Genomic DNA, 24,950 nt, shown 5'->3' on the forward strand with positions numbered 1-24,950 from the left:
CTGACAACGGTTGTTGAGCCAAAGAAGAAGAAGAAGATCACAGTGAAAGCAACCCATACAAACACCGGGATAAGAATATGTTGTTAGTATATTTTAATATATTCTGTTGAAAATGAAAGTTTTATTTTATTAAGGCTGAAAAAATACTACAATTTCACATTTTTAGCTACCTTTTGATAGTTTATCGCTTTTCCAACAGTTTCCTTGTGCTGATACAGTGTATTCGCTGTCCTATTTGTACAGTACGATGTAATGTATCACCCATTTATAAACAAAATCATGATTCAGTGAATTTGTATTGTGTTTCAGATATTGAAAGACCTTTCAAAGACTAATATTTTGCTAAAATTAGTCTCAAACACAATTATAAGATACAACATTCGAATAGAAAATACGTCGAAAGTCGTATTACTGTAAAAAAGAATGAAGAAATTAAAATTAGTTGGTTGGTATTTCGCGGTATATAAGACGTGCTTTATATATGTTCGAATTTAATATTCAATTTTACCTACGTATATTTTATTATTTTGATTATTTTGATTACATGTATGTAAAAGCCTGAAAGCAATTTTAACAACCCAGTTGTAATTAATATTAGAACCCTATTATTTTATTTTATTATTTATCTTCATTATATTCATCTTCGACTTCTTGTAAATATGACTGTAATTCGAATATTTTACAAACATTAGCTTGTTAAAAGTACTGCATATTACTTCTTCTAATGGTACTATTTTTGTAGGCAAAGTACACAAATAATATGGATATCAAGCATTTAGGTTATTAAAATTTCAATGAATTTGTAAAAACTCATTATTTAAATGCCCATATTTTTTTAAATGTATTACATTAAAAAAGGCAAAAAAATATGCTTCTTAATTCCGTGAATCGTAAGGAATAAATTTTCAAACATGAAAAATATTTCAATCAATCACGGTTTTATATGATAAACAAAGGGTGAATCTTTCAGCAACAATATTTAAAAAAAAAATGCTTTAATTTTCAGGGTTAACAGTGTTTTAGAAAGATAAATTAATAACCTTTAAAATGAATGCCTTATTAATAAAATTATTTAATGTTCAAGAGAGCTATGGCAATAGCTTTAACAAGAAAATTAAAAATAAATAAAAATGTCTTGAACATCGTGAAATTCAAAAAGTTTATTAAATTCATGGTTTTTCTAGTACTTCATTGTAAAAGAACTTGCATATTACTTCTTCTAATGGTACTATTTTTGTACGGGCATAGCACACAAATAATATGAATATCAAGCATTTAGATTATTAAAATTTCTAATATCTCCAATAAAGCAAAAATACTCCGAGCATTAAAATCTAAAAATATATAAATAATGTTCATCCCTGTCTACTTCCACTGTGCAATGGCCCCTGACACATACCCTGGGATTACCTTTCTACTTTCCAATTGCGCTTGAAAGAAACATCTGGGATGTAGTCTCCATTTCTTGGTAAATCATGTTTTAATTAATCTCATATCCGGTCATTCGCTGATGATATCGATAACATTGGTTCGTGGCTCTTCTATTCAAAGCTTACCAAATAATAATGCAGGCAGATAACTTTGGATTGTTGATAAATGAGACACGAAATCAAACTGGTGATGGTTCTACTCTCACCATCCCTGCTAACTAATCCAGGCCGAAGTAGTAGTGACGTATTGATAGTTGAATCCTAGGCGTTCAGAATATCACTAAGATCTGATCAAAGGTCAGCACCGAAAATAGAATGGAAGTTCTGCGCATCTATTCTGGCTGCCGCCCGGACATTCTACAACCTGATGAAGCAATTTAGCCGGTCTCATGGTACAGTCGTCAACTCGTACGACTTAACAACATGCCCGTCATGGGTTCAAGCCCCAAATAGACCGTGCCGCCATACGTAGGACTGACTATCCAACTATGGGGGGAAATCAATAAGTCACTGAAAGCCAACCCCACAAGTGGGTTGGCAGGCCTTGACCGGCATCGGTTGTTGAGCCAAAGAAGAAGAAGAAGATGAAGCAATTCTTCTCAAATAACTTGTCCCGACCATCGAAACTATAAACTTTTTTGTATCTTTATAGTATTAGTTTATAGTTGATTGATCAATTGATCGAGATCTTAAGGTTCCTGATTGAATCTATTCTGAATAATGCATAAGGTTAATTAAGGTACATGTCTTCGTCCACCATGGTAAAAATTCCTAATAACTGACGAAATGCAATTCGCAAAGTATTGATCTTATTTGTACAAGTAAGCTTAAATAATTCCCTTTCAATAGATGTAAATGTAAATGATCTTTCCTAGTTTTTTTTTCTACAGCCAGCCAGAAAATAGCATATTTTTTCATACAAAAGTTATGGGGATATTGACCTCGGGTTCGAACATAATGCACGGTCCGTCATTCCATAGTTCTTTAATTTAAGTTGAAAAAGTACGATGGTATAATATGTTTTTCTATAAAATCTTCAGTAATTTGTGTACGAATCGTTTCTTCCCATCTTTCAAAATCAGTCAAATTCTTTCGCGGGCCGGATTGAAAGTTGCGGCGGGCCGCATTTGGCCCGCGGGCCGGACTTTGCTGACCGCTGATCTAAGGCATGGACATGGCGGCCAAATATGACGAAACTCTCAAAGTCGCGATCGCGAGGCTGAGTGTAGTTGATTTCGAGACGTCGGTGTCTAAGTCGCCAATAATATTCGTGCCGATATCGCATATGAAGATGTAGCTATAACTTATATTGGCGTAGGAGTCGGCTGTACGGTTCTAGCTTGGGATTTTGGGGTGCGTGAATGAATTTCACTGTTTCGAAATTGTTTATTTTTTGTACCGAAATTGTGTTTCATTGTTCCGAAATTGTACCACACGTTTTTTCAATACAGAAGAGACTTTAATGCAGAATCTTAACTTTGTAGCTGTTATGGGTGGAACCCATCTGAACAGCTGACCTTCTCATATGCTATGTGCATAACCAGTTTCATGTGGACAATGTGTATTCCCGAAGGAATGCCAGGTAAACAAACTCTAGCATCCAAACACTGCATTCGTGAACATCTATCCAAAGCTGCCCAGTTTAGAGGAAAATTTCGTGTCGGGAATTCCTGGTTGGCACATTGCTTATCTCCATTGTATCATCCTCCATCTCGACTGTTGGTGGATTGGTTAACAGATGTTGTACTTCTTTCTTTCGTGCATTATTAAATGTTTCCCAATCTGATCATTCACGATCATCAACACACGTTCAATTGTAGTCATGGTAGCATAGGTTGCACTTTATGCAAAATTCCTAATCACCTAATAATTCATTTTCACTTCAGTTTTTAATACGATAAACAGGGAATTCACCATTTAATTCAAGGGAGAATTTCGTCTAAAGATATGTACTGACTTCGTACTGACATAAAATAAGCAATGGAAAAATGATAGAAATGGGCTAATATGACTATAAAAAGAGATATTCATTGAAACATGAGTCATACGTTTTGTAAAATTGTAGCACTCATTTATCATAAAGCAAAATGTGCATATGTTTAACAGTGAATTTTGCAAAAACCGGTCTGTTAGTAGAATTATATGCTGCTTTGAAAAAAGCATAATGACGTTGAGAGTTTCCATTGCCAAAATGTACCTAGCACGGTAATTGAAAACCCGTGTGTAGTACTGTGTGTTAATTAGTGCTTACCCATGACATCCTAACATTCGAGAAAAGAAACGGAACTGGCCGACAGCGCACTGAAAACGAATGCATTGATCTGACGTAAAATCAATATGCACCTTTGGCCATAGGCAGGCAACAGTAGCCAGCATATTAAACTAACCAACCAACCTAGACCGAATGAGCTTCTCCTTACTTTCAACAGATGGGGAAAACCAAGCAACATTCTGGGCTGTAAAAACGTTCCCTTCCATCACAATCCCGTACACTGACGTGGTAATTCTGACGGCGAGCGCTATACCAAGGTGGATAATTAAACCCTCACTGACGGTGCTGATTCGTAGCTGCAAGAGTCGTACAAAGCATAGTAATATGCAATTATTTTCTTCCACTAATTTGTGGTCGCTAGTTGTAGTACACTAATGCGAGCTACATCCCTCCGACTGGTAATTGATGTTTGACGGTATTTTTAGCTTTTACTGCACATAGTAAGCTACTGATATTTCCTATAAATATTTTTAACTTATTTATATCAATTTAGCGAAACAATAGTTCTTCGATGCGAAATCATGTAAAAAAAAAACAAAAAAAAACATAAACCATCTATTTTATTGTACATAGTTTTAAATACATTTAGTGGAAAAAAATTCTCAGTGGAACCATCGGCTAAAGCACTTCGTTGACACATGACAACACTGACGACAGGGCTGAGATTAGTTTATCCTCCCGCTATGGACAATAGCACCGTTTTTGTGTCTGCTTCCCACCCACCAAACCAGCTTGTCAGTGCCAGATGCAGTGACCAACGTTTTAGTGGGACAAAATGACAAACAAAGCTATCGCAGACAAAATGAAGCGTATTGATAAGTAAATGCATATGTGCATGGGAGGTATATAGTGAGGTTATTTGTTTCACGAACGAAAGTGGGATTAACACGGTTTGAAAGGTATAGCGGTAGCAGAGCAACTCGTTTCAATTCCCACCAAGCTTAAACCACGTTAGCTGCTGTGTCCAGCTGCTGGTGGAACTGAGCTATGTATGTGGAGCAACACGGGAGAGATCTAAATTCAATTTTCTGATAATTTGATTGAGTGGTTGTTTGCAATGTTTTTAGTAGCGAACAATGGCCGTCAATCTGTGTTTTACTAGCCCTTCACTCATCGGGACGGTGAAAATGGTAAGTTTCTGTATGCCGTTCTCTAGCTATATGATGAAACTAGGCAAACGTTGTTTGTTATTGACGCTTTGTGGTGTATTTGCATAACCAGGTAAGTCGATCAAAGTTGACCTAGGAATAAGTGTAAGGCTAAAAATGTTTACAACAAAAAATAAACGATGCTGTTTTAGTGACATTTTTCATAATTGCAATTATATAACTTAGAAAAAGCGAGTCTTCAATCTTTAATCACTCTTTCTACATGTTTCAAGTTTATTAAGCTATTTAAATACCTATCGAATGAGTAATAGAGTTTTTATGGGTAAATAATTTAGTACTGTAGCGATCATTGCCTGGTAATGATAGACACCTGACCTGACCTGAGCCAGAGTTCAATGAATGGGTAAAGACTATATGTAATTAAATATTTAATTAATAATTATCATCAGTCGTGCTAGTCGTGAAGATCATTCTAGTCACCATTATTCAATCCTTTTACTTCTCATTCAGCACTCTTTTGCTGTGAACTATTCGCAACCGCCATAACATATCATATGTTTCTGAATTTGTTAATGGTGCTGTTAATTTTAAAATTATTTTAAAAAATGCTTTCAACTTCCAGGAAATGCCAATTTGCAATAAACGCATGGAAAATACAAATGAAAATAGAATGTTTAATAAGCGTGATACTCTATTAATAAACAAACTCAGCACTGTCCCCAATGTTTCGTGCGATAATCATGCTTATACTATATGTGCAGGGCGCGGGAACTGCGCTGCACCTATGGCATCACATAAAGCTTACCTTTATACACCAACAAGAAACTCCCTAGAGTGTATGGAAAAGCAGAAACTGGGAAACGTCAAATAGCAGGTAGAAAAATAACCTTCAGCCCCAGCTTACCATACTGACATGCAGGACCTATCCTCCGGTAAATGCATTCATTACAATACCAACCTTTTTCAAACCACCAAGCTGTCGAGGGGCACGTTGGATGGGCCAACGTAATGACGAGCTGCGCGTTTGATAAATATGTACCACAATTGCTAAAGCGCAGCCAAGCCAAGCCACACACACTTGCGCACACATACTCACACACACACACACACACACACACACACACACACACACACACACACACACACACACACACACACACACACACACACACACACACACACACACACACACACACACACACACACACACACACAAACACACACACACACACACACACACACACACACACACACACACACACACACACACACACACACACACACACACGGGATCATCGCACCCATCGGCTCATCCATGGAAGTACACGGCTAAATGCCGGTGCAGTGTGCTAGGCCTTGATGCTGAAGAGTGGAAGAGTGGCCGTCAGCTCACTACGAACCAGTGCCTCGCACTGCTCTGCTGTTGCACGTAGGTACATATTTACCAAAACCAAACAACGCCTGAATGCACACCGAAGCAGCGCTAGTACAAAGTCGTTGCTGCTACGCAAAGCATTCCCATTTCTCTTTCTTTCATCTGTGAGCAGTGGATCGGTCTCTCCTTTACTATTCTCTAGCGGTTCACTCTGTTTTGTCGGTTAGATTCGTAGCAAACCGATTTTCCGATTTCCATTTCCCATGGTCCTCCGCATCGTCATACCGGGGCTAGTTCATCTGTGCAGGCCAGCTCGCTACCTCATCTAAATTGTGCAGGCAAAACCTGAAAGACTGTGCAAACACTGAGGCACTAAGCGTACGCCTGGCTCATACCCTCATATGGCACTTGCATGCTGACATATTGCCCTTGTTGATGATGTTGTTGATGATGATGGCCGCCGGTGGTAGTGCTGTAGTCCCTGATGCTACTACTACTACAACAGCTACTACTACGACTACCACTACCTACAGGAACACGCTGCATAGTACATGGACATGAAGTTGTTGAGTAGGCGATGAGAAACGCGAGCTCGTCAGTGTGTGGTTGGTTGCTATGGAAGAAGCGACTGGCGGGCGATTTTTAGACGAGTGCTGATACAAAATGAAAATGTCCACTGGACATGGGGCCGGAAGCGGTGTGAGCCAATGGGGGTGAGGCAAAAGGTAGACAACCAGGGCGCTGGCGTCCTAAGCGTTGGAATTAAAATATCTCCTTGTCAACTCTCGTTCTAGTTTTATGTTCGTTTGTTTTCCCTTTTTTGTCGTTGGTTCTCGTGTCAGGTTTTTTTTGTTTTGTTTGTCAGCGCCTCACAGCAACATCTCTTGACACTCGACACTCGCCTGGACAAGATTCACTACATGCTCTACAACAGCAACAGCTTCTAACGATTCTCTATTCGCACAAGTCCTTGTCAACTTCCCCTGACGGCAACTGGGTGCGCTATTTGGGTAGGGCACATGAGAGGAATTTCATCACAGCTAAAAAAACGTGACACTGACTGGAACTTGCCGAGAGGATATTGCGTTTGTTTCGCATTGGACATTGGTTGGTGGGCGCGCTGAGTTTAGCTCATCCAGCTGATGGAAATAACGGTGGCAGCGGGTTGGTTGAATGTTTGCACCAGCTAAATGAAACTCTCGCACTCGATCCGATGGAAAAATCGGCTTACAATCTTTCGTTTCACTAGACGTGGCACAATCCACTTGCCACCTTTTGTAGGGAAGGTATACAGCATAGGACGTTGTCAGAGGTATTCAGGACAAGGGAGAGAAAGAGAGAGAGAGAGAGAGAGAGAGAGAGGGAGAGATCGAGTGGGACACAGAGACAGAGAGATAGAGACAGGGTCATAAACAGAGCACATGCCACGCAATCCATCATCTGCCATCAGTGCAGTTCAGGCGGGCGGCTTCATCGATCTATTATATTTCTGGCTGCATTGACTACCAGGACTGACCGTAATGCGCTTTCCCCGAGATACGTTATTATGATAATATGACGGCTTAATAATTGATAGACTCTCAACGTCACTGCAAGCCCGTTCCATGCATTGTCCTTCGCGGATAGATGCTGTCTAATGCTAGCTAATGGGTACGTGAAATCTCCATTAAGCTGGCATACATTTAACAACTTAATTAACATTCAATTGCCAGTAGAACATGCAGACTACTGGCGTAGCGAGTTCTCCGGAGGCCATCCAAGTGGTAGGTACTATCAAGTAGCGAAAAGTTCACTTGCATAAAGTTGCTGACGGTGCTCCCTGTTGACGGGACTTACTGCACGTGCATTACAAGCACCAGCTAAAGCCGAAACTCGTCCGGGGCCGAGGATTAAACAATCATGTTGCAAAGTTGTTCGTTAAGTACTCGGGTACATGGAAAACCGGTGCTTTAGGTAGGTTAAAAACTAGAATAAATAGGTTTATCACGAGTGGTAAGGGGTATGTTAAGGTAGTTTCTTATAAAATGGACATTTGTTCAAAATCAAGAAGGTTATGAAAAGAAAAGGAGTTGTAGAGGAGGCAGGGTCGGGAAGAGTATGATTGGAAGTAAACGCCCGCATAGTTAAGCTTTTAAGATTCTCTAAGGAAGCCAGTTTAGCGGGAACCTGTCTTGGGGCAAGATTACAGTAATGGAACAAGCAGTTCAAGTTGTTTGTATTTTAGATAACAAAGATAATGAAATAGTGCATGAATGTACCAATCGATGTTTTGTAGCAAGGAATTTACCGTATCTTTCTTATACTTGTGTTGTTTACAAAATATGGTTAAGTGATGTATCAAACACACAATCTTATTGCCCCTTAGGACACTTCTATCTAATCTAATTTCTAGTATCTCAACTGAGGTTGTTTTTGTATTATTATTAGTAAGAGCCAATAAATAAGTTTAACAAAAAAGCTATTATATGTTTCGATCTCTAGCATATGATAGTAATAGCACATTTGAATATTGTCCCTAAATCAGCAAGCGAACAAAATTTTGCTTGCGGTACATATATAAACTTATTTTAGCATTCCTCCTCTGATATTGAGTGTATCAGTACCTTATGGTTGGATAAGGTGTTTCAACACTTCAGGTACCACTATAAAGCTTTTCCACGCCCGTGTCGCTCACCATCACAAAGTGTAATCAAACATTCCATCTTTGCACGCTCGAGAATAACCATGAGAAAATGGGCAAGTGGTTGACGTTTCAATTTCAGCTCAACCGAAAGGAATTTTACTTTCATGTTGCTGGCACAGGAATATTACGCCACTCGCTAAATCCTGCGTGATGTGGAAAAGGCAGGTGCGAGGTGTTTTCTTAGTTGGGTAAATCCTAGCCCTTGCAACAACTTACAGTGTAATGTGTGTTTGTGCGCACATCAAACACAAAAAGAGAACCTAAACCCTATCATTTCTGTTCCTCGTTGCAAGAGAGCTAGCTGCTGAGCACGATGATGTTCAAGAAAAATTGTAGACCAAGGATCGAGACCGAACGCTCGGTAGTGTCAAGTGAAGTAAAATAATATTATTTTATGGCATAATAACGATTATGTATAAATAGGCGAGCGCTCAAGCTCGAAACAGTAATGACGATAATGTCGGTAATGACGATTGCTCTGTGACCGTTTTAGGCTCCAAGCAACGCTGCTACACGCTGCTGCACGGTGCATCAGCGTGTGGTACGGTACTACGGGCGGTGGATTTGGTTGGTTGGAAGCACTGCACTCGGCTGGATAGACGAGCGTGCGGATTACGCTCAGTGAGGTGGAAATTTTCAGCTGTATCTGCTTCGGAACAGGCAGCACATCGTGCGGTGTGGCGTAGCATAAGGGATGAAGGTAAAGCTTCCGCGCGAGGACGAAAAGTACCGAGATCCAGGCGTAAGGTGCCCGTGCGGTTGACCCGCCGGAAGGGTAACGTGCGGTTTTTGTCCATCCGATTACGCTTTATCATAAGAGCGTGACTAAGCACTGGGGCGAGAGTGGCGAACTTGAACAGCTTTTGCGAGCTTTGCGACGGCTCGTGTAGGAAGGTGTCACTACGCTCTACAGAACGCACAGTCTAGCCGAAGCGTTCACCATACTGACATAGGCATGGTGGTAGATATGATGCCTTTACCGTAGTTGCTTGCCGTGTTGAGCATAAAGCATGTCTCTTTTGCTAACGCAGCTGATTAGGGAAGCAGGTCGGTGAGATTACACCAATTGAATTTTTCAATGTTGATTATCTACTGCATGTGTACCGACTGTACTGTGCCAATCAAATTCCATTCGGCAAACTGCTCCCTGCTCTTCATGGCAAAACTGCATCGAATGGAACGGTCTCTGAAGTGTCGTGCCATGAAGAGCAGTAATTAATTAGAATCATATCATATTTCCAACACTGGAGGCAACTCATCCGAATGATGACCGGGTGTGTGTGTATATGACCGACAAGCGTGCTGGTCTTCAGTGAGAGTGATAGGTAAGTACGTGCAATTAATTCACTATCGCCGCATCGACTGTTCCATCATCAAAATGTACCCTTAGGTAAATTTAGTCATACATAGGTTCCATCGATTCTATTTGGCCTTGGATACGAATGGCAAGGCTAATCAGCAAGGCTACACGCGAGGAATGTAGAATTACACCTTAGTGAGTAGTTTGCTAAATGGTGCCTTTACTGAATGTTTCTTAGAAGGGTTTATACATATACATGCCTAATTCGCTTGCAAATTCGAATGTATTAAATTGTTTGGAACAATTTTGAATGTCATTAATTTAACCAAAAAATAATTCTGAACTCTGAAACATGTTGAAGCCTTCTGTAGCCCGGTCTAACACATTATTCTTCAATTAGTTTGAATAGACATTATATGTTGTTACGCACACAAACAGGCGTAGTACAAGTCGACTGTAACGCAATTAAGAGAACACATCAATCAAATCGCTGCAAGTGACATCTTTATTTGTTTAATTTGTTTATTGTATTTAAGTGATTGGCAAAACAGGCGGCCTTATCACTGATTTAAAACTTGAACTTAAATAGCTATCACATAGAGCAGGTTAAACACACGTCTTGTAAGGTCAGTTCTTATTAGTCTGTAGTGTATTCATAATATTTTAAGCTATAATGCTAATAAATTGCTGATCGACTATTTTGCTGATCAACCATTGGTGAACTGTTGCTTCCAACTCATTTCCCTGCCTGTTGGCAAGTTTATTTGATTGTGATATATTTGATATATTTGATATTTCATATTTTTTACATAGCAGGTACATGACAAATTACACATACAATGCAACTCACAAGTAATTGATTTATATATCATACCTGATAACACACTTGGTTTCATGCGTCATTCGACTTACAAATAGAGCTTCACATAAGGCTAATGTGTGTTAAAATGTTACATGTTAATTTATATTAAGTCTGTAACCTTTAAACCATGGGGCGGTTCCATGGCACAGTCGTCAACACACGCAACGTAGCAACATGCCCGTCGTGGGCTCAATCATCGTAGGTATCGTTCCCCGTAGCAAGGACTGACGAATACCTGGTTATGTGATACCAAATAAGCTTTGGAAATCTTTATACACTGGCATGACCACGAGGGTTGTAAATCCAAAATAAAGAAAAATCTTTCAATGCTCATCATGATTCTATAGATGTAAAAAAAGTAAAACCATTGTTTTGCGGACTTGATCTCGAATTAAAATAAAACCTTAACATATAAGAGATATATATGGACCTGTAAATGTTGGTAACGGTAATATGAATAAAGAATATGAGATATTGTGGTTCTTCTTCATTCTGTCAAGTATACGGAATGTCGTAAAAGACCATGCGTCTCCATTAACAAAAATGGCAAGAATCAACATGTAAAACTTACGCACGGAGGTAACAAAGTATATTAAGGTGTCGATAGATAAATTATTGTCCTATCGATATCGTTGAAAGTTCAAATATTTTTAATTTGTTTCGTTCTTTTGTAATGCATTACTGTATTGTACAGGATACTCATAGAAAACAAATTGGTCATCAGTAGGGTGTGACAGCTCAATGAAAATATTTTAAAAATTGTCACCACAACCATCACCACGGGATGTCAATCTGTCGCACAGCAGAACCTTGCAAAATATTGTTTTTTTTTTGTTGCCCGCAGTCCTTTTCCCTCTCATTTGAATGGAAAGCCAAATTACACTGCGTACCATAAGGATGCAAAATTCAATGAAAAATATACAATCCACTTGGAAGTAAAAAAAACGCGCTGCACGCTTGACATCAGGGGACAAATTCACTCAATTAACTTTTCGAAAGTGCCGGTACGATACGGTGCGGTGTTTATGGCACTGTGCAGAATCTTTTCCATCATGTTTATTGGGCGACCAACCGCTCCTGCTGATCCTGCGCGAAAGCTGTCACTGAGACATAAAGCTTGGGCATCATGGCAGGTGGCGTGACTGAAGCAAGAAGCCTGAGGTAGGATTTTTGATATCTTTTTCATGCAATCGCGTCTGTATGTACCGCTTAGGTTGTTCCTCGAAATGAAACAAATTGAACGCTAGCGTCCTTCTGGTTTTTGAAGTAGCGAAACACTTTGATGGAATGTCAAGCATGCAGAGCAGCTGCTGTCTAGCTGCTGGGCTGTTGTATATTTGCCTCACTTTATCCTGTTCAGCCCACATGAAAATGTCAAGTATTTTGTTGTGTTAATATATCTTCTTTGGCTTGCCGAATGGGATTTTCTTATCATCGCTACTGCATGGGCTTTAGATGGCAAAGCATAAATAAAAATCTTGTCTTAACATGGATTCTGATGTTGTTGTTGTTTTTGTTATTGACGAACAGAGATAGAGACGTCAAACGTCATGCTAAAACAATCTATCATCAAGTACTTCAAGATTATTTACTTGCTTCGGTATAATTAACAACCCTCTAGTTGTTAAATTAATGATATAGGAAAAGTTAATGACTTATACACAACATTGCTAAAAACCTAAGCGCTAATTGTAAATCCAAAAACTCTGCAAATAGAGACATCTTTAAATCTGGCGAAGATTTTTCTTCGGCACTTAAAACGTATGACACATTTGTTGTAGGTACGCGTAACCATACCGAATAGTAGCGTACTAACCATGTTCATTTGCCGAAATAGTCAAAAAAGGTGGGATAGCAAAATAGCACCAACTCAACAAATTCTGCGTGGGAATTTGTTTGGAAAGGGTAAATGTGTGCCTAATGCTTGTTGGTGTTTGTTTTGCTGGCAAACGTTGGCAAGAGACCTGCTCGGTGAGGCCGTTTTGCAAACATCAAATTGACGCAAAACGAAATGAACTGAGTTAAAATGAAGCAAAATAAACATCAAGAGAAGAAAAAAACACACGTAGAAATAAAATAAAACCTTACCGCCACCCCAGCCTCCGGGTGGTGACCCAATGCCGCCCGTGTCGTATGTGAGATGAGCGCCCCAATGCTAAAGTACGCTTCAATAAGTCATTCCCATCTCTGATTACCGACCATTTGGGACCTGATAAAAAATTCAGCAGGGTAACATTCAATCTCCCTATACAAAACGAAGTAAGAGGTGACGCTCACGTTACGCTCACGTCACGCTCATAGGTGACGCTTGCTCACTATAGGATCTTCCTGAACGAAAAAGTTACTCACTATAGAACGGTTTTGCTAACCAACTATGGGTGCTTGGATGATTTTTATTTCTTTGCGGTGTTTCCATTCTCCGAGACAACAAGCAATGGTAGCGTGATTGAATCATTGAGGCATTCAAATTAAAAGACATTAATGTTTTCTTCTACACACGTGTTGAAAGTGTATCAATAATAATCAAATTATTCCCAGTGATTCTAAATAATTATGTGGTAGAGATTCTACCACGCTCCATGCATTTTATCATGCGTAGTAGTGTTTTATTGTGTAGTTCAAAACGTTTCAATAAAAAGACTTGCTTCGAACTATCATGTACTTGCTTCAAACCATCATCCACGTGCAGTCAAATGCTTGCTTGAAAGGATTGCAAAATCGTACGCTATGAACGTTTAACAATTGCAATTTTTCATTGTACATTAACCCAAAAATGCTGGGTACCATGCAAAATAGTGAAACCATCGGAGCTGCATAACTAGGACTAAGTGAACAACTTTAAAACATGCATATAACGGGTTTATATTTCCCATGGATCGGGTCTCCATACGTAGATTGTTGGATAAGGCTAAGTACGAGTTGTGTTAAACATTTGGAAAAAAAATTGAATAATTGAATTTTAATATTTTGTAGCGGGTTCACGGAGTTTAGTCGTTCGGCTGTGTCGTTACCAGAAGAACCTAACCTAGCTATAATAATTCCCAATTATTATGGGATCAAGGTTGCTACAATTTATTTATCCATTGAAAGTATATCTTGCGGGAAAAACAATTGTATGGTTCAGCAGTGGAATTACAACTGAAATGCACTGTAAAACTGAAATGAACAGCAACTCCTATTGGGAAAAGTAATGGGATAATAATATACACGGAATAAGGACATTCCTGGGTCAGGGGTTCTTTTTTATATGAGCACATGATGAAGCTACAAAGTTAAATGAAGTTAGTTTAGTTGTTTTTATTAGCATTTAGCACTCCTGAATATCCATGGCTGCTTGGTACACAAATAGTCTTGCAGAAGATGGGGCACGGGTCAATAATAAGCCGTGACAGTGAGCCCTGTGGATGGAAGACTCGGACCCATATGTCATATGAACATGTCATGACATTTAATAGTAGCTATTCCATAAGTTCAGAATGACTAAATTAAATTTTCGTATGTCCTATATGGTTGTGAAAATGGTCAATGATAGCGGAATAGTCAAACATCTTCTTCTTTGCCACAACAACCGTTGTCGGCCAAGGCCTGCCTGCGCCACACCGGGGCTTGGTTTTTAGTGACTTTTTGATAAACCATAGCCGGATTTTAGTCAGTCATACTGGAAGTTGAACCCATGATTGACATGTAATTAAGTCGTTCGAGTTGGCAACTGTACCACGAGTCCAGCCGATAGTCAAACATAGTGAAAAAGAAAGTGGACCACGATTGCTAATGTAATGGAACAACTAACATTTGTAAATAAGACAAAAATATGGAAGGACTATGAACCGGGATCACAATAGGATGGAAGCCTGTACCAAGATAGCAACACGATCATAAAAAATATCAGTAAATAGACATCAAGAGAGAGCAGGAATGCTTACCTACATGTTTGAATGAAAACATTTAAATGTGCCCTCCAGTTAGTATACACGTCTTAGGTTCTGTTGCTTAAACGTGCAACCGGGCCAAATTAACTAGTCAGCTAACAAATTATCCGTAGAGAAGTTATTATTTTCTAAGGTTTACTTTCATTCCGATAGCCGCATTGTAAAGTGGTGAAGGGCTGTGTATGTGTTTGTTTGGGATAGATTCCCCAGATACTTCGGGCATCATTGCTAGTGGTGTGCATAAATTTGTGTCGTACTTTACTGTGCACCGTCTGTAGTGCTTTGTTAGTGGCGGTCGCACTCTGGAATAGTATGGTGAGTTGATGGCCAAAGTAATGTGAAAATAAGAAGCAACTTTAATTATTCGCGGTTTTGGACCAATTTTTGTTTGAATCGTTTTTAAAGCCTACGATACAGCTCACGTAATTCAGCCTACGCAATTTTCATATGAATATTAAAATTACAATTTTCTCTTATATAAACCACATTGTATGACACGCGAACGCCATTGACGGTTGCACTTGGAGCAGTTAGTAAACAAATTCTTTGTTGCAGTAATTATTTGCACAAAGACCGCTTACGGGATTATGTTTTTCGTGCGGCAAGCACTATGGTGCTCGTATGTTTAATACAGGAATGGTTTGTGTGTGTATATGTTTTATGCTCACTCTCATTGTTACTGAATATCCTTTTCCACCGGCAGATCCTTTCAAAATCGACACCAGGTTGTGCTGCTACAGACGTCGTAGCAGAAATAAAAAGGCATACCTCACGTATACCCTTCACTTCGGTACCCTTCCCAGTGGATCGACCAGCAGAGCCTGTTCCTTTTTTCCACCGACCATATTTTTCGTTAAAAAAGTATATTTACGCATACTGAATATTTAATGCCCCGCAGAGGTTCGCTCGCAACGTACCGGACGCCAAACGGCGGTGGACTTCGCGCAACGAAATGGAGCAAGCAGCAGCGGTACCACCAAGCAACCGGCCGGGCTGCTGGTGAGGATCTGCTTTCTTTTGCCGAGGTTTGTCCGGATGACTTGATTCTTACGGCACTGTTCGACTGTACCAAGGCGCACAAAGCGTTCCACTTTCCTGCCAAGGGCGCCCCGTCAGCGTTGGCGCTGCAGGAAGCTGCCAGCACGGTGAATCCGGGTCCACCTGCTTTATTTTTATTTTTTCTTTGAACGCACGAGAGCAAAGAAAGGATCCTTTGAGAGTAGATTACACAGCGGGCGGGCGAGCGTTCAGCAGAAGTCAGAGATCAGAGAGACGTTTGTTGTTGTTGTTGCTCGTGTGTTTGTCAGTTTTACAGCTTCGCACAAGGGGTAGAATCCTTTTCCAGTGGGTTTCAGTGGGTGCAATGGCGGATACCAGCCGGTCGGATGGTAAGGATCGAAAAAGGAGCAAATTTGGTTACAATTTACACTATAATTCGAAATAATAAATATTTCTCCACCGCCCGTATCCACACCGTAAGGGGAGAACCATTTTATTCAAATTGATGCTTTGATGAAATTGAATATTCGCACGACCGGTGTTGTTTCGGGAGCGGGGTTACTTTTGTATTCATGACTTTGGTGCAATATATGTGCGAAGGGAGAGATAAAATATGATACGAATGAGATGGATGTTGGTCGAAGTGGATGAAAGTTCGGCAGTCTCTGGCGTGAGTCGTGGCTTCGTAAATCTGGTCGTCAATGTATGTTTGGTTGTGTTATTGAAAACTTTAGAAACTTGTGAAATGGATCTTATTATTATTTATTCAGGTCTATCTTTATGCAAACACGTATTATATTTTCGATGTTTCTACAAAGTGATATCAAGTAAATACGCCAAACTTCAACCTTTTTCCAGCGTTAAATAGTAGGTGACAGCTTACTGGATGTGTTTTACTGGCGATTTTTTTTTCAACTGGAAGTTCGCTAACTGGAATGATTCTCCGTTAGAAAACACAGAAATGTTAAACAATGCAACTTTCGGAATCTTACGAAGAGAAATTCATAGCAAATGTGCATTTTTCACAAGAAATTAAAACCCTTAGTTAGCGGTTACCTACTGTAACTGTAATAAATTGTGGGAAAAGGAAATATTTTTTAATATAATAACTTTGATTCTGTTTCTAATATATTTTAATAATATTTTATTTTAGGCGTTATATCGAGTACTTTTTAGACTTGATATAAGGTATGATATTTTTTAGTATGATACAGGTAAAATATTGATTCGTTACTTACTACTTATAGAATACTTTCTCTTTACTGTGACAAATGCAATCTAATTAAATGACGATAAAAATAAAACAACAAACCCTTAAATAATGTTAAACGAAAAACCCTATCCCACAATATTATCCGGGTGCAAAACTAAACCATTTCTGATGGATAATACCGATCAGGTATCGGTAAAGTAATACTAATTCTCTCCAAATTTCAATGCCATTGTTGAAATTACTCGGAGAAGTAAAATTCCGTACATCCCCTGTAAGTAAAAATCACTCCACCCAATGAATCGCCTCGAAACGTAACTTGAACGGCATGGAACAGCCTATCAAAGGATAATCAAAATGGACAGACAGGTAGCTGCTGCGGTGGGCTGCTTTGACGTATTATGGGAAGTAAGACAATACAACTGCGCTTGAAATACGAGCCTTATTGGAAGTTCTTGCTGAAGAACCATTGATGTCTAATTTAGGGCAACTGGCGGAGAGCATCTATCTTTCTTTCCGAATGTAGCATACGGCAAGCGGTTCACCGAAACCCATGTTTATCACTTTTCCATCAATACTTCGGTTTCCTGTTACTCGAGTATGCAAATCAGACAAAGAAATTCCGGGCAAGCCGGTCGTTGAGGTTGTCGGTCTCCAACCGGAGCGACACCGTCGTCAACTTCGAAGGGTGAGTTAATTTCTTCTCGAAAGGAATTTGCTGGAACTAATTATTGAACAACAAAGCTGGGCCTAAAAAGTGTGATCTGCTCCAGCACGAGCTGCTTGAACGGTGCGAATCTAAATCTTTCCTGAAGAAATGTGACTGTAAACAGCAGAAAGACTTTTCAATCAATAGCAGTGGCATGGGTAGGGGATTAATCATTTACGGGAATAATCGGGATGACAAAGAAGGTTTAAATTTAGACTTTCGAAGATGTAGAATGTGGTTTAAGTGCTTTCGATATCGATTTCATTTGCTTCTTAGCCTTGGATCAGGCGCAACGAAAGATTGCGTGAAGATGAAGAAGGATAAAAGGAAAAGCCAAAATAGAACACAAATTCATCGACAAAGTTCAGGTAATTTGCGTTACTTTTGACGGGTTTATTGCAAAATATTGATTTACTTTTGGAGACGTCCATGACGAAGAAAATGGACGCTTGCGGAAGGACCGGAAAATGAGCAGCTTTTTCACATTTTTATTTGGTGAGTTTGTGTGTTACCAAAAAAAAAAAAAAATTAAGAAGGAAGAGCAGAAAGTAAAGAGCCCAAACTGAAATCATCAAAGGGAGATCACGGTTTGCCTTCTGGGAGACGGTTTCGTGAGTGTTTCATTTTGGTAAGATTTTTCAAAGCCCACAGCCTTCTTGGTGGTATGCTTAAAGACTACCTACCATTGCTGTCGCTCGATGGCTTTGGTACGGGGAAGCAAAAGCATATCTATTTTATGGCTTAGATGTTTTCTCAACTACGCGACGTAGTCTTGCGCGAATAGATTTTTCCTTTTTCCACCAGTGAATCCGTCAGATCCGTGCCAATGAAGTGATGTAATGTAATGGGCCAATGAGGTGGATAAGAGCTGGAGGGACAAGCAGCAAGATCTGGCCGAACTTCAAACCGGTCTTGAAAGGGACGGAGCAAATGGAAGAAATATTTGTGATGGGAAATTTGTGTACTCCACCAAGAGCGGCTTCTTTTCATCTTGCAATTTCTGCTGAACCTTCCGGAGCTTTCCCATAGGTCGTTGGGTAAAGGTGGGCTGACGACTTTCGGACCCATACACAAACTGACGTCAGGTTGTGCTTACCTTTCGACTTTCTCAACCCGAGGGGGTGGTCGGAGACTGGGAAGGTGGGGATAGAAAGAGAGAGAGAAAGAGAGAGAAAGAGAAAGAGAGAGAGAGAGAGAGCGAGCGTGGGAATGGTTGTTTTATGGACAAACCTAGCGCAAGAAAGCAAACTTAGAAAGTCGTTTCACAGGCTAGAGCATTCCATTTCCGCTTCGATCAATTCTTCCCGCATTCTCGTGCTCGCTTCATAACCCACTATTCCCACCCGAACAGTGCTGATCCGGCTACAAAGGTGCGCTTTTTCTTTTTATCTCGACCATGAAACACCTTTTGCCGGTGCAAATCCGCCGCGTGGTTGCGTTAACCATCCGCACCATCACCGTTCTGTACCATAATCAGAAACGGGATCGAACCGTTGCAGAACGGTCCATTGCCCTCGTGGCTAGGGAACGTTGGGCACAATCGACGGAAGAATAGCAAACGGTACCGCAGGGCATTCGTACTGCTAGGCTGCTAGGCACAGGTACGGAAAAAACCCCAACAGCACCAATACCAAGATCACAAATGTGCAATGCCGCAACTTGAAAGCGTAGAAAAGAGCAACCGGAGCCAGTTCTCACACTGATTGCTACTTGCTGTGCGCGCTTTCGTTGGCGGACCATTTACGGCTGGACGGAAACGCTATCGCACCGGATTGGAAGCGGTGTACGGTACTGAAGAAAGGGAGGTGAAAAACAAACCAACGAACAAACCAGCAAGAATGAGGAGTGAAAATAATAATAAATCTATAAATATCACGGATTACGGCAAGAAATTTGCTTCCTCCGATTGCTCTGTATCTCGGGGGCGAATATCCTTCTTTTTTTCAGCACGATTCGAAACGGTTCGTTTCGCCGTCGATTTGATTACCATCCAGCGATATTTAAGCCTGGCTGCACTAACGGCACGTTAAAGTAGGTGCAAACGTGGAAATGGTAAAATCTCAGCGTACGATATCGAGAAATCAGTTCGACCTGGAACACGTTCATCAAACCAGTGGAATGCTTGCTGAAGGTGGTGTCGGTACCTGCACACCCCTTTTTAATGGTGCAATTTGTTTGCGAAGAGGTTGTAAAATGATGCAATGCAATGGAAGTCGTTGGATGATGTGTTGGCAGTTTACGTTTTACGGGTTCTTTAAACTGACTACTCATTGATAGTTGTTGCGTTTATATGCTCCATTTATTTAAATTACAGTTTCCTAATGCCGTTACAACATGGTGTGTAAGAATATGAGTTTTATACTGATCTGTACTGTAATTCACTTCTGAGTTTTGTATCTTTTACCTTGGATTTGGTTGATGAAAGACATTAATATTTTGGGTAAGGAAAGGTATGATTATACATTTTATGATTATACATAAAAAAAGCTTACCTCGAACATCAAATCCCAAAGGGTCTCAATCATGATCTTACAGACAAATATATTGCTTTATTTCCAGTTGTAAAAGCAATGAAACGCACCACTATCCTTAATTGCTTTAAAAGTTGTATCGTTTTTTATTACCAAAACATTACCACGTTCAAATTCTCTGTCTTCTACAATATTTACCAACATGAAAGGCCAATGAATAGAGCACATACACAACAAAAAACAAAACGGTTGGCACACTTTGAACAACACTTCACTATTCTTTTGGCAGTATTACCTTCGGTGTAATATCTTCTTCTAGGCACACTAAGGGTCTACCATTGGGTATTTATTGTGTCACAGTAATCGATTGTTGTATGATAAAAGTAATCCCTTTAAAGGAGTTATTTCGCACGAAATGGCCACCAGCACTAAATGATTTTGACACAAACAACTTCCGACCATTAGACTGTTTTGTAGGCAGCACGTGTCTATGGCATTAGCGAACGTGTTGGGTTTTGTGTGGAAATTTCTTTCCCTACCGATGATTGTGCACGTGTTAATGTTTATTACATAGTTAGTAGAGCGGTGAGCAACGCATTTGGGAAGTGTGGCGGATGATTTTGGTAAATCAGAATCAATTATTTATTGGTTTACTGTTAGTAGGATTTTTAACTGTGTTTCTACACGATGGATTGTTTTATAAATTGTTTACATCGTTTTGTTCATTATTACCAATTTTGAACTGCGCTGAATACAAATACAATTTAAAATATGTGCGATACGATTTAAAAAAAGGAGCTTTTTTTCAATTTACAGCTCAACAGAATTTAACTACCGTGTTCTCCGTGCAGCATGCAGTTAATCAGATGTGATATGCGTTTGCAAAAACTCCACAATTTCCAGCACTATATTCAATCACGTGGTTTGTTCGCGTTTTTACGAGAAAAGATTGTAATTAAACTCGCGGAATACGAACTAACGCACTGCCTACCTGTGATCAAGGAATCGAATAATACGATGCCAAAACCGAGGACTACTCTTTGTAATGACCGGTGAGCATATAGCTATCAGCAAACAATCCACTATACCAACCCGAGCTTGCACAGGAATGCACGAGGAGAAACCGTAATTCGGTCGAATCACAATTACACGGATGTTGCTGCTGCTGCTCGCGCTATGGAGCGTTGGCGGGTTGGGTGACTGGTTGGCTGAATGGTCGGGAGGACGATGTAAAGGGATTGTAATGGAAACTGTTGTGGTTTTGTTGGTTTGGCGGAATAAGAAAATTTATCAAAAGCGTTCAGCGCGCGCGGCCGTACGGGTCAGAACTGCACAGAAGACTGAAGCGTTCGGATCGGCCCCGAGAAGGAAATCTCATCTCGCCCAGCACAATAACTTCAGCATCCAAGCTGGGGAGACCGCCCCACCATCACCATTTCACCTGCTCGTCCAGCGAGTTGCCGTGTAGCGTGTAACGTACTGGGCACCTCCATGCGCCTCCATCGTTGGGTTTCATTCCCGCCAGCAAGAGCAAGGTGCTTCGTTTTTCGTCTCTCTTGTTTTCTCGCATCTCGTATTTTTATTGCTTCAGCCACATGGTTTGCCAACGTTCGGCTGGGATGCTCGGCCGTACGTCGGTCGTTTTTATCCCCTCGCCGCCTTTTCGGCCTGTTCGGCCATGCATCGGCAGCCATCAGCAACCCACAGGAAGCCGGTTTTTCTGCCTGTTAACTTCATTTGCCCGTAACACCACGTCGTCGTGCCTTCGACGGTGTAATACGGTGTGTGAGCGAAATGCACGATGCGAGGCTGTGAGCGAAACAGAGCGCGAGTAACGAAACGAGCGGTTAAACGGAAAACATCCCGCCAAACAGCTCTGCACGGTGAGCGGGAAAAGCTCTCGCACCGGGCATCCTACTTCGGGTAAAGCTCCGATCGGAATGTGAAGGAGAGGACAAAAAACAGCTGTCAATTTTGCGTGCTCAATGCACAGTGTATGGGAGAGAGTGAGAACACCGGACGTCGGCACCTTGTACCTCGTGGTTTGAGATGGCGCTTTTCTGCACTGGTATTGGTGTCGGCTAGTAGTGATTTCTGCTTTTACTTGCTTCGTTAGCTGACGACGGTGGTGTACGGTTACCGATTGCCATACAGGTGTGTGCGATGTAAATTTACAGCATAACCAAGCAACAGAACGGCACTTTTGAGTTTGTGTGTAAGCAAAAGCAGGATGCAGGACAGAAAGTGCAATAGTCTAATAGTTCGAGGAAGGGCTGGGACGGAACGATGAGAACCCCGAAACAATGTAGGGAAACCCGTCCCGAATACCGAGCAAAGAGTTATGTGCAGCATCGTCTGTCTCGAGAAATATCCCTCGCTCTTTTCAACCGCTCCCCCCCATCCCTGCTCCCGCGGTTTCCCGCTTCTGATTGCTCGCAAGACATGCATTTTCACTCCGAGAGTCTATCCCTTTCCGCACATTGCCACCAGTCTCCCTGACCGTAGATGCGTTTGTGGAATGATTTCGCTTGTAAGTTATTTCAACCAAATTGTTTTGCATACGTCAACCGTCAACCGGATGGAAGAGAACCGGCTTCAGGATACACGGGAGAGGGAGGAATGGGAGAAATGAGTGATTGGAGTCTACAGGGAAGGAACTACATGGAGTGGCCTGAAAAAGGGGGTGGTAAGCTGACGCAGTACATGTTTGTGCGAGTCGCGGAAATTAACTGTGGAAAGCTAATCGATGAGCACTGAGATTTTTTACCTTCTAATCCTGTCATATTCACTTTCCTTCAATGCATAGAAAGTACATCCAAACGGTCGCTTAGGTGCGATCAAGCTGCGTGTAACAGTTTTATCATGACAGAGGCTGTATAGCCGCGATTTTCATCCAAAATATAGCTATCTTTGCTATAGCTATCGTGTAGTTTGTGTTGTGTGTGTATGTTTCGTGGAGTTTGAAGCGATAAGGTTTAGCCACTAAAATAATTATTTTGTTTCATTTTGACTGAAGAACATGATTTTGTATCTTTTTTTATTAATTCTTAAATTTAAACTGAACTTTTGTATTTTACAATTGAAGTGTTAGACTAGTACAAATAGCTGTTTTTTTTGGGACTATCTGTACAGTAGAACCCCTCATAACGAATTTAATCCGTTCCAATGACTCTTTCGTTACGCGCAAAACTCGTTATGCAAAAAACTTGTTATGCGGAAGGCTCTTTTTCATACAATTTGTATGAAAAGTGAAATAATTGGTTCAAGGTCATGAACAGTGCAGGCATATAGAGATTATATGCATTTGAACCATAAGAACACCTCCAAGTGGCAACAATAATCCATTGATAAATTCTTAGTATTGATACAGCCTTGATGAACAAGTAGATCAAGAATGCATGCAAGAACACACATATACCTCATGCTTATGAAACACATGCTTCTTAGGGAACACTACACACTAGAATCCACGATCTGCCCACTTCCACGGCTTCAGTCGAAGAAAGCCTCCAATATTGTCAAATAAGAAGGAAAGAAATGAAGCTATTAAACTGAAGACAATACCTCACTTACTCTACTTGTCGATAAGCGCAGCAAAACTATCAGCCCCACTATTTGGTCTGAAAAGAGTTATATATCATAAGAGTATTCGTAGAGTATTTAGATTGACTCGTTATGCGAACAATTCGTTATAAGGTGTACTCATTATGAAGGGTACCATTGTAGTTAAAAATTTAGTTTGGCTGTCAAAAGTTGTTATAGTACATAAGTACTATAATCAGTACATAAGTGGTTAAAATTAAGGATGGTAAGAAAGCACAAATGTCTTTTTTGGCAATGTTATGCGATACCTATAGTACAAGTTAAATTTGTAAAATCTTTTGAGAGCTGAACAAATCATAAAACTGTGGAAAGGTTTTGTAATGGCATTGATATAAATAAATGTAAAAAATAACATATCAACTTCTTTTTAGTTGTATTCCGATATTGATGATTTATATTATAAAAAAAAGATTTTAATTATTTTTTATGTGTCTAAATTTCAATGTTGACATTTTAAAAACGAATATTAAGGTTCACTCATAGCAAGTTCAAGAACCACCATAATGATTAAGTATTTAAAAAAGCCAGTTTCAAAACTAGATTTACAAGTAATAAAAAGATAAAAATTGCCCTCAACATAGTTATTTTCGAAGCACTGAGGCCCACGAACTGAAAAGTTTGCAAACTGAACCTAAATCATTTTACGACCTAATCATACAGGATAGTGAGAATCTTCTTCTTCTTTGGCACAACATCCGCTGTCGGTCAAGGCTTGCCTTTACCACTAGTGGGCCCAGTGACTTATTTATTACCATAACAGTTCCAATCGTGGCTTGAACTCATGACGGTTAACCCATGTTGTTAAGTCGTACGAGTTGACGACTGTACCACCAGACCGGCTCGTGTGAGAATCTAGAGAGAATAATTTTAGCACACCAATACTTCGTACAAAAATAAGCGACTACAATCATAAAACTTCCCAACTTCCGTGTGATGGAACTAATTTGGAAAAAAAAAATCTGCACAGAAAATGTAGGCACAAAGCATTATTCAAAGCA

The 24,950-nt window shown here is 40.2% G+C and overlaps 1 protein-coding gene across 2 annotated transcripts in view; it reads right to left on the reverse strand.

The window, feature by feature from the left end:
• LOC121594278 (poly(rC)-binding protein 3) overlaps positions 1-21,693 on the reverse strand; it is a 132,245-nt gene extending 110,552 nt beyond the window's left edge. The window contains exon 1 of one of the 2 annotated variants that reach the window (XM_041917358.1): positions 21,442-21,693. The gene's annotated coding sequence lies outside the window, so the exon portion shown is untranslated. Of the gene's footprint in view, positions 1-21,340 lie in introns of both variants that reach the window. The other variant, XM_041917355.1, reaches the window with a different exon arrangement.
• Between the last annotated feature and the right edge of the window lie 3,257 nt (positions 21,694-24,950).

Source organism: Anopheles merus, chromosome 2L, assembly GCF_017562075.2.
Source record: "Anopheles merus strain MAF chromosome 2L, AmerM5.1, whole genome shotgun sequence".
NCBI classification, from domain to species: Eukaryota; Metazoa; Arthropoda; class Insecta; order Diptera; family Culicidae; genus Anopheles; species Anopheles merus.